The sequence below is a fragment of the Salvelinus alpinus genome, chromosome 11 (assembly GCF_045679555.1).
Source record: "Salvelinus alpinus chromosome 11, SLU_Salpinus.1, whole genome shotgun sequence".
Taxonomy (NCBI): Eukaryota; Metazoa; Chordata; class Actinopteri; order Salmoniformes; family Salmonidae; genus Salvelinus; species Salvelinus alpinus.
The window spans coordinates 49737075-49745533 of record NC_092096.1 but is presented as its reverse complement, the minus strand read 5'-3'; positions in this window follow the sequence as shown (position 1 = coordinate 49745533).

Sequence of the window (8459 nt, the reverse complement as noted above, 5' to 3'; positions counted from 1 at the left end):
GTAACCGAAAGGTTGCTGGATCGAATCCCAGAGCTGACAAGGTAAAGATCTGTCGTTCTGTCCCTGGACAAGGCAGTTAACCCACTGTTCCCCGGTAGGCCGTCATTGTAAATAAGAATGTGTTCTTAACTGACTTGCCTGGTTAAATAAAGGTTCAATTAAAACCTTTATTTAATTGTATTTAGTTTTATTGCTTCTTTAAATCAGGACAACAGTTTTCAGCTGTGCTAACATTGCAAACGGGTTTTCTAATGATTAATTAGCCTTTTAAAATGATAAACTTGGATTAGCTAACACAACGTGCCATTGGAACACAGGAGTGATGGTTGCTGATAACGGGCCTCTGTACACCTATGTAGATATTCAATAAAAAAAATATGCTGTTTCCAGCTACAATAGTAATTTACAACATTAACAATGTCTACACTGTATTTCTGATCAATTTGATGTTATTTTAATGGACAAAAAAATGCATTTCTTTCAAAAACAAGGACATTTCTAAGTTACCCCAAACTTTTGAATGGTAATGTATATATATTATATATATTTTGAAAGAAGAAGAATGGGAGAAACTCCCCAAATACAGGTGTGCCAAGCTTGTAGAGTCATACCCAACAAGACGCAAGGCTGTAATCGCTGCCAAAGGTGCTTCAACAAAGTACTGAGTAAAGGGTCTGAATACTTATGTAAATGTCATATTTCAGTTTTTTATTTTGAATAAATTAGCAAAAATGTCTAAAAACCTGTTTTTGCTTTGTCATTTTGGGGTATTGTGTGTAAATTGATGAGGGGGGAAAAACAATTGAATCCATTTTAGAATAAGGCTATAACCTAGCAAAATGTAGAAAAAGTCAAGGGGTCTGAATACTTTTCGAATGTATTGTACATGTACTTACTTGGAGTGCCTGAGGGTGTCGCTGTTACTAACTACTACATGTGGTCATCTGTACGTGCACTAGACCCATGACATCTGATTAACGTGGTTCTTCTATGGCATCCCTGCCTCCGTGTGCTAATAAATTACAATTTAGAACATTGCTCGTTCTGAAATGTCTTAATTGCTGTCTTTTTAGTTTTGGGATTATGTGCATATTGTTAGGTATTATTACTGCACATTTGGAGCTAGAAACACAAGTATTTCACTGCATCTGTGAAAACATCTGTACATCTGTGTATGCGACCAATAAACTTTGATTGTATTTTGATAGGAATTATCTGTATACACTTACACTGGGTGGATTTGAATATGCTGAGCCGCAGGGCACTGTTCTATGGTCACATGTATGGCAAAAGTGATGATGGAGAAGACCCCTTCTCAAATAGAACAGTAATCTGCGCTGCTCGGTCATGTTGTCAACAAGGCAGCATGGTGCAATTCAAAAACATCCATCTCCTTTCCATAAAATATATGTTTGAATTTTCAAACTACTTTTCGTTGGGAAGGGAGATGAAGCGTTTTTATCAAAAGCAATCAGTTCTGCATGTGAAAACCGAATCCTACTCATTACTCCAAGTGCCCCAACGTCACTTTGTTTTGAGCCGACTTCGCTCTGGGCTATGCCCGGGAGTGCCCTGTTCCCAAAACGAATGCATTGTGTTCAAGTCTACAGTATTTATTAAGCTATATCACGGCAACTATTTGTGTGGCAAAATAATAATAAGTAGAACTGATTGGGTCGCTATAAAAAATATATATTTAAAGTACATATTGTCCACTCCCGGCTATTTTTGGTAAACTTTTCTGGCAACCTTTTTTTATTTACTATTATCTTTGAACATATCCTGGCTGAAAACGCTCTTCGGTTTCCGCAAATCACCTGACACTGGAGTTCCTCGGAACAGCTAGTTCGACAAACTAAATCAAATGAACAAATAGACGCCAAAGTGCCTTTTCACTTTTCAAATTGGGAACTACAACAGTAGTTGTATAGCCTTTCAATCGGTGACGTCACTTGCTCTGAGACCTTGAAGTAGTGGTTCCCCTTGCCCTGCAAGGGCTGCGGCTTTTGTGGAGCGATGGGTAACGATGCTTCGTGGGTGACTGTTGTTGATATGTGCAGAGGGTCCCTGGTTCGCGCCCGGTTCGGGGCGAGGGACGGACGTAAAGTTAAACTGTTACATTGATGCTGTTGACCCGGATCACTGGTTTCTGCCAGATCAAACTGAACAAGTGCAAGGAGTACATGGTGCACTAATACCACCTGCTGGACTGGGCATGCTACTTCTGCAACACAGCAAAACACTGTCTGGAGAAGAAGAGTGGCTTTTTCCGTAAATGTTCTATACTGAGTCTGAATGAATGGTAGCGTTGTTATTGTCTGGCTGTGTCCCGATTATTCACACTTATCCCAAAGTGTTCACTTGTAAACTCTCCATCATGGATTTAAAAGCATTGGGATTGAGGTGGCAGGTAGTTTAGTGGTTAGAGCGTTGGGCCAGTAACCAAAAGGTTGCTAAATCGAATCCCCGAACTGACAAGGTACAAATCTGTCGTTCTGCCCCTGAACAAGGAAGTTAACCCACTGTTCCTAGGCCGTCATTGTAAATAAGAATGTGTTCTCAACTGACTTGCCTAGTTAAATAAAATAAAAAATGTAAGCATTGGCTGGAGGGAGTTTCCACTGTTATTAAATCCATGAGAGGGAGTGTGCAAGTGCACACTTGTGGAGAATCAGGAGACAGCCTTTGTCTGTGTATGATTAACAAATCACTAACACCTTGCTATTATTTATCTACTAAAATGAAATCACCAGTTGTATTATTTCCTAGCTAATGTCTTGTCTTCAGAACTGGGAATGATAACTACCATGTTAATTCGCTGTGCCTGTCTTCCCCTCAGGTAAAAACATCTCTGTAGAAATGTATCAAATGACAGTTGTATTTGTTTTAAACCAGTTTGAGGCCTTAGCTTGTGTAGCAGATGCAAGGAAGTTTTGTTAGTGTGTTTTAGAACTTATACTGACAGCTGTGGCTGTTTTGCGTGATGTGTTGTTTTTTTTCTACGTTCTTGTGCTGTTGTCTGTGCCCAATAATATTTGTACCATGTTTAATGCTGCTACCATGCTTTGTTGTCACGTGTTGATGCCTTGCTATGATGTTGTCTTAGGTCTGTCTTTATGTAGTGTTGTCTCTTGTCGTGATGTGTTTTGTCCAATTTTTAAATCCCAGCCCCCGTCCCCGCAGGAGGCCTTTTGGTAGGGCGTCATTGTAAATACGATTTTTTTATCTGACTTGCATAACGTTAGTTATTTAAAAAAAAAAAAATAGTTGAGCGAAGACGAACTGCTGCACAAACACTACGGAAGCTACAGTCTAGAGCAGCGTTCCTTAAAGTATGGGTCTGGTCGCGGACCTGTTAATTGTGGGTCGTGACGTAAATCTATAATTATTTCATTAATTTGGCCAAGTGCAACTGCGCTTTCTGCTTAACAGCGGTCTCTGCTCAGTTTGGGGAGAGGTTGTAGAGGGAGATGCCCGTGTGCTTCGCTGTTTACCGAATCTTTTTCTGCAGTTTTCTTGAAGATCACTCCGCGATCGTTCAAGCCACTGACTTGTTATTCCCGCTCGCCATCACTCACCGCTGTCATGAAATGGACTCATGCTTGCCACAAATTCTGACTGAGCTCAATCGTTATGAAACGCAAATAAGATGAGTCAATCGATATCCATAAAAATATGCACCTGAAAAGTGTTCAGCCTTTGTAACAGTAAATCCTTGTTAATTAGGGTGTGAAGCCAGGTCCAGTTGATGGGATAGAGTTCCGTAAACCTACTAACTCGTGTGCTGATGGAATAAGGTAAGTTGGAGGTTCCTAGAATGAAAACATTTTCTTGTGATTTTTGTTTTGTATCCAGATGATAAGCCTAAACAGTGGCATCTTTATGATGTAATTACACATATTTGGGACAAAGACTGGGGGGAAATATAGAATCTATAAATCTGTATATTTGAATCCATTTTATTCTTTACTCTTACCTCCCTCACTATCTTTAAGCACCAGCTGTCAGAGCAGCTCACAGATCACTGCATCTGTACATAGCTCATCTGTAAATAGCCCATCCAATCTACCTCATCCCAATACTGTATTTATTTATCTTGCTCCTTTGCACCCCAGTATCTCAACTTGCACATTCATCCTCTGCACATCCTACCATTCCAGTGTTTATTGCTATATTGTAATTACTTTGCCACCATGGCATATTTATTGCCTTACCTCTCTTATCCTACCTCATTTGCACATGCTGTATATAGATTTTCCTACTGTATTATTGATTGTATGTTTCTTTATTCCATGTGTAACTCTGTGTTGTTGTATTTGTCAAACTGCTTTGCTTTATCTTGGCCAGGTCGCAGTTGCAAATAAGAACTTCTCAACTAGCCTACCTGGTTAAATAAATAAAAATATCAGGCTTGTGCTGTTTCTGGAAAAGTTACATGAGTCTTTGTCATAGTAGTCTCTCCAACCTGATGTTAAGGTTTTAAAATGTTTTGCAGAAGTTCTCTCTACAAAGCACTCAATGGATACATGCCTGACATGGGCCTTCTCCGCGTCTCAGAAACGTATGCCAACTTTTCTCCACTTACTGCCCCTCTTGTGACAACAATGGAAATGTCAGCAAACGTGCCCCTCGTTGAGTCTGCCTTTGGGCCAGTGCAAGCTGGCAGTGAGCTGTCCTATCAACTTCCACAGCCAAAGACCCGTGAAATTGTGAAGATTGCCGATGCCCCTTCACCAATACTTCCATTAGATGGCTTCAGTCTTCCCAGTGTACTTACAGTGGGGCAAAAAAGTATTGTCAGCCACCAATTGTGCAAGTTCTCCCACTTAAGATGAGAGAGGCCTGTAATTTTCATCATAGGTACACTTCAACTATGACAGACAAAATGAGGGAAAGAAATCCAGAAAATCACATTGTAGGATTTTTAATGAATTTATTTGCAAATTATGGTGGAAAATAAGTATTTGGTCAATAACAAAAGTTTATCTCAATACTTTGTTATATACCCTTTGTTGGCAATGACAGAGGTCAAATGTTTTCTGTAAGTCTTCACAAGGTTTTCACACACTGTTGCTGGTATTTTGGCCCATTCCTCCATGCAGATCTCCTCTAGAGCAGTGATGTTTTGGGGCTGTTAATGGGCAACACGGACTTTCAACTCCCTCCAAAGATTTTCTATGGGGTTGAGATCTGGAGACTGGCTAGGCCACTCCAGGACCTTGAAATGCTTCTTATGAAGCCACTCCTTCGTTGCCCGGGCGGTGTGTTTGGGATCATTGTCATGCTGAAAGACCCAGCCACGTTTCATCTTCAATGCCCTTGCTGATGGTAGGCTTTGTTACTTTGCTCCCAGCTCTCTGCAGGTCATTCACTAGGTCCCCCCCGTGTGGTTCTGGGATTTTTGCTCACCGTTCTTGTGATCATTTTGATCCCACGGGGTGAGATCTTGCGTGGAGCCCCAGATCGAGGGAGATTATCAGTGGTCTTGTATGTCTTCCATTTCCTAATAATTGCTCCCACAGTTGATTTCTTCAAACCAAGCTGCTTACCTATTGCAGATTCAGTCTTCCCAGCCTGGTGCAGGTCTACAATTTTGTTTCTGGTGTCCTTTGACAGCTCTTTGGTCTTGGCCATAGTGGAGTTTGGAGTGTGACTGTTTGAGGTTGTGGACAGGTGTCTTTTATATTGATAACAAGTTCAAACAGGTGCAATTAATACAGGTAACGAGTGGAGGACAGAGGAGCCTCTTAAAGAAGAAGTTACAGGTCTGTGAGAGCCAGAAATCTTGCTTGTTTGTAGGTGACCAAATACTTATTTTCCACCATAATTTGCAAATAAATTCATTAAAAATCCTACAATGTGATTTTCTGGAGAAAAAAATTCTCATTTTGTCTGTCATAGTTGAAGTGTACCTATGATGAAAATTACAGGCCTCTATCATCTTTTTAAGTGGGAGAACTTGCACAATTGGTGGCTGACTAAATACTTTTTTGCCCCACTGTACATCCTTAGCCATCAGGAGAAGTTCCACGTCAAGGCATTAGAGACAACCTACGGGATGTCACACAAAGTCGAGGTTGCTACAAGGGAGCAGAGCAGCAGCCCGGAATGGCATCAGTTCAGGAAAATGAGAATAACATCCTCTCGTTTCCGAGAGGTTTGCCATGTCCATGGAGAGATCTCAGCTGACCGTCTAGCTGTGCGGCTGTTCAAGGGATCTGGTATGCAGACCATGGAGATGAAGAGGGGGCTAGCCATGGAGCCAGTGGCTGTACAGGACTACTGCACACTGAAGAATGTTAACTTCTTTCCGTGTGGCTTCGTAGTGCACCCAGATGCTCCGTGGTTAGGATCCTCCAGATGGCATCATATTTGATTCCAGTGTGAGACCACACTTTGGACTCTGAGGTCAAGTGCCCAAATGTACCAAGTTATGTTGACTGCCCTTACCTGAAGATGCAGAATGGAGAGCTGAAGTTGAAGAGATCTCATGCTTACTACTGGCAGGTGTAAGGTAAAATCCTTCTCACAGGTTGTAGCTGGTGTGACTTTGTCATATGTGCACAGGAGGACATGCTAGTTGAAAGGATATATAAAGATCTACAGGTTTCAAAAACTAAGAGGGAAGGTTGACCACTTTTATTTTTACCACTACTTGCATCAGGGTCTATCTATCACCTGAATGGATCCCCTGCATGGGTGCAACGTTTAGTGGCTTCATAAAAAATAAGTATTGATGTTCTTGTGAAGAAAACTACAGTAGAATAGATTTGTTTAAAAAAATGTATTTCAGCAAATGTTCAACAGTTCAGTTAATCAATTACACATCTCTAACATTGTATTCAATCTTGCATTCTGGCTATTCTGTGTTTACTTGATTTCTTTCCCCCACCCCTAAACTCATTGCCTAATTAAAGCCAATTAAAGCTCCACACAAACTGATATTCACCACAACACAAATTATTGATACATGTCGTAGATAAACAAATTATTGTTTTGCTGCTAGCAAATAAACGCATGTACATTTACATTGGCTTGGCCCATGCTCTGACCAAAGGTCCGTTTTGATAGTTGACTAACAGGCACGCCACTGCAAATAATTGGTTGATGGTCAGGGGGATGACATTCAAACAGCTTGTGCTCCTTTACTCTGCGGATCATTCTTTCAACATGCACTCTCAGCCTGGCAATGGATTGGGACTCCCTAACCTCATGCGCTGGCATCTGTGTGCGTCTTGACAGAAAGGCTGGCCGGTAGAACAATGTCATCTATGAGAAAGCCCTTATCCATCATAATGGCCATGTCAGGGGTGAGTAAGGAAATAATTAGACTGCTTGAAGATCTCCTTGTCACTCACAGATCCAGCATACAACGATGACACAAAAGTGACAGCTCCAAGTTGTCACGACATACTGCCACCAACAACCTTTTTCTGAGCTCTACATCGACCGGGAAACTATGGAAGCTCACAATACCATTCAATTTTGATGAAACTGAACACAGGCACTGAACAATGTTAATTAGCACGTCCTTCGCGGGGCTGTAATTTGAACGTAGTCATTGCAAACTATTTCAGTCAGAAATGCATCGACAGCAGTTAGATAGCTAGTAAGTTAATGATAAAAACAATAGCAGAAATCGCTCCGGAAGTGATCAACCCGGTAGGAAGTAAATTAGAATGTTGGAGGCGGTATAATGCATAGAGCCTATTCCAGTTTAGAGTGGCCGGTTGGTAAATGGTGTGTGTGTGCATTTTATAAAGGTACTTATTTATCAAAATACATAAATAATCTGAACATGTGTGACTTTTTTTAACCTTATTTAACTAGGCAAGTCAGTTAAGAACAAATTCTTATTTTCAATGATGGCCTAGGAACAGTGGGTTAACTGCCTTGTTCAGCTCGGGGATTCGATCTTGCAACTGAAAGGTTACTAGTCCAACGCTCTAACCACGAGGCTACCTGCCACCCCCGACATGTAGGCCTTTGTGTAGGGAGTACTTTATGTTTGGTCTTAAATATTTCAACCTATTTTCAGCATATTGATTATGAACTTAGACATTTGAACTGGTGTTTTGACACTGCGCTATAAATAAAAAGTCGATGACAACAGGAAGCAGCAACAGTATTTCAATTTATGTTTTAGGAATATAAATTGTAGCCTACTTTCAACATTATTTATCAAAAGTATTCTCCTTTATCACGTAAAAACTGAATGAGGCCAAAAACGTGTTTGATTTATTAATTGTGATGTTATAACTGAAATCGTGAAAATATGTTTGTCTTTGAAACCCATTTAACTTCTCTCTGAATCTAGTGTGCCTTTTTGGACAGAGTCTGTTCTTTCTCTCTGCCTTTCCATGGACCAACTGTTAGGGTATATCAAATGTCAATTTGGGCCACTTCTGGTCGGCCATGATACTTTTTTCTCATGTTATAAAATGTGATTGTAAAGAAGT